Source organism: Neomonachus schauinslandi, chromosome 3 (assembly GCF_002201575.2).
Source record: "Neomonachus schauinslandi chromosome 3, ASM220157v2, whole genome shotgun sequence".
Classification (NCBI taxonomy): domain Eukaryota; kingdom Metazoa; phylum Chordata; class Mammalia; order Carnivora; family Phocidae; genus Neomonachus; species Neomonachus schauinslandi.
Window position 1 is genome coordinate 135,689,806 of NC_058405.1, and position 2,523 is coordinate 135,692,328.

Below are 2,523 nucleotides of genomic sequence, written 5' to 3' on the forward strand. Positions count from 1 at the left end.
CTAACCCATCCTCCCACCTCCCTCCCCTCTAGAACCCTGTTTGTTTTTCAGAGTCCATCGTCTCTCATGGTTCGTCTACCCCTCCGATTTCCCCTGCTTCATTCTTCCCCTCCCGCTACCTTCTTCTTCTTCTTTTTTTTTTTCTTAACATATATTGCATTATTTGTTTCAGAGGTACAGATCTGAGATTCAACAGTCTTGCACAATTCACAGCGCTTACCAGAGCACATGCCCTCCCCAGTGTCTATCACCCAGTCACCCCATCCCTCCCACCCCACCCCCCACTCCAGCAACCCTCAGTTTGTTTCCTGCAGTTAAGAATTCCTCATATCAGTGAGATCATATGATACATGTCTTTCTCTGTTTGACTTATTTCACTCAACATAATACCCTCCATACATCTTCTGTTTTTAGGATGATATCGTCTTTTGGACTATCGTTAGGCTGAGGATTCAAATAAATGTCTCTTTAACCTTTAACCTTATGTTTTACATGTCTTTTCTGTGGGTGGGCTCAAACTCCTCACTTCCCATATTCCTCAATTTTTTGTCCTTAGCCTTTTATTCTATATGGGAATTCTGGTCAAATCAATATAGATTAGCCTCACATTTTTTTTTTCCACATAAGGAAGCATTTATTTGAGGTTTAACATGAAATCTTGTTATACAAATAAATAGTATTTGTCATAACACAGATAGCAAAAGACAAAGTAAAAACAAAGAAAACTAATTGGTGGCTATATACAGTTGGACACAGTTGTGTTGTGTACACTAGAAAGTCTTTTACAAAATAATCATCTTAGATCAACAAAAGACCAGTCTTCAGTGTCATCTTGCAAGATGGGTTACTTTACAATCTCCTCCACAGGACAGCATTTTCTGGTGTATGCCTTGCGCTCTGCCTGCAATGTGCGACCCCCAGACATAGATGTGGTCAAGGTGACACACAGCCTGCAATAAAGTTCCCACTGTTTTCTCCAACGTCCTCCTATGGCTGGTAATTATTTTGGTGACTGCCGCCCTCTCTTGATGCCTTGCCGTAAGTGCTCTGTTGGCCACTGTAATCTGCATATCCCTGTCCACATCCATAGTTCCCATAGTTATACCCACTCTAATCATAGCCGTGATAGCCACTATAGTTTTGATCACCATGATAGGCACTATTGCAATTTCCATATCCTTGATCATAATAGTTATTGAATCCTTGGTTCCAGTTTTGGCCCTGATCTTGTCCACAACCCCTACTACCACCTGGTCCACCAGCTGCAGAACCTCTTCCTCCTTTTTGTTGTTGCTGTTGCTGCCTATATACCTCTTTGGGTTGTGCAACTTTGGTTTCACACTTCCCAGAACCAATTTGTTGATAATCTCTCTAACAATGTCTTTACTGGCTCTTTGTCTGTTTATGTGATGAAACAAAATCCTCTTCTTTCATTTGTTTTTGTATCCATGGGAAGTTCAATATTTTCATTCTCCCCAAAAGACTCCAAAATATTCTTTAATTTGTTCTTCAGAAGTATTTGGGCTCCGTCCACCCACAAAAACCTTTTTGGGGGGTTCTTTCCCTTTTAAAGCTTTGGCCCTTTTGGGGTCTATCAATTTGCCATCCATTTTGTGTTCTTTCAGTTCCCAAACCCATCATCCTGCTGATTTTTGCTCACATTGATCTTGGATCCCTCTGCGAATTCCTCTATGTTGCTGTACTTGTTTGTGTCCTCCATGGTGGTGGAGTTGTAGGTGGGAGGGTGGGGGTAGGGGGTGGGGTGGGGGGCTGCTGGAGTGCAGTCCAGTCCTGGCAGTAGTGGTGGTAGAGCATTGTGTGGATCTGGATTTAAAACGTGAGCAGATGAGCTAGCCTCACATATTAATTCTCTTTTTTCAATGACCTTCTTCTCACTGCCACCTTGTACCTTACCACTTCCTGCTTAGTCTTCCATCTAATCTAATTCTTTTCAGTATCTTCCCATCCCATATTACTTTTCTGTGACAGTGGAATACTTTTTTTTTTTTTTAGTAGGCTCCATGCTGGGCATCCCCAACATGGGGCTTGAACTCCTGACCCTGAGATCAAGACCAGAGCTAAGATCAAGAGTCAGATGCTTAACCTACTGAGCCACCCAGGCACTCCTACTTTTAATTTCAAGTAACAGAAAACTCAAGACAGATTTAAGCAATGAAAGTGTTGTATTGGCTAATAAAACTAAAAAGACCAAGGTAGGAGTCCAACCATGTCATCAAAGACCTGACTTCTTTACCTTTCTCTGTTCTGCCCTCAGTTTTGTCAGCATGGCCCCAAACTTGGCTTCTCTTAAAAAGACAAAAAACAAAAAACAAACAAACCAAATCCAGAAATCCAAGTTTTATGTCTATATACCACCGTGCCCAGAAAGGAAGAGAGTGTCCTTTTCTTGGCTCTTCCAGAGAAGTCAGAGGGCTGCTTTTCTAGAAGCCCCATTACTATAAAGGATATATTGCATGTTACTGGAAAAATTTAGTTCAGATGTCCTTCCTGAACCACACTCCA

The 2,523-nt window shown here is 41.8% G+C and overlaps 1 pseudogene; it reads right to left on the reverse strand.

Annotated features, from left to right (window-relative positions):
• Positions 1 to 987: 987 nt before the first annotated feature.
• Positions 988 to 1,741, reverse strand: LOC110592250 (annotated as a pseudogene).
• Between the last annotated feature and the right edge of the window lie 782 nt (positions 1,742 to 2,523).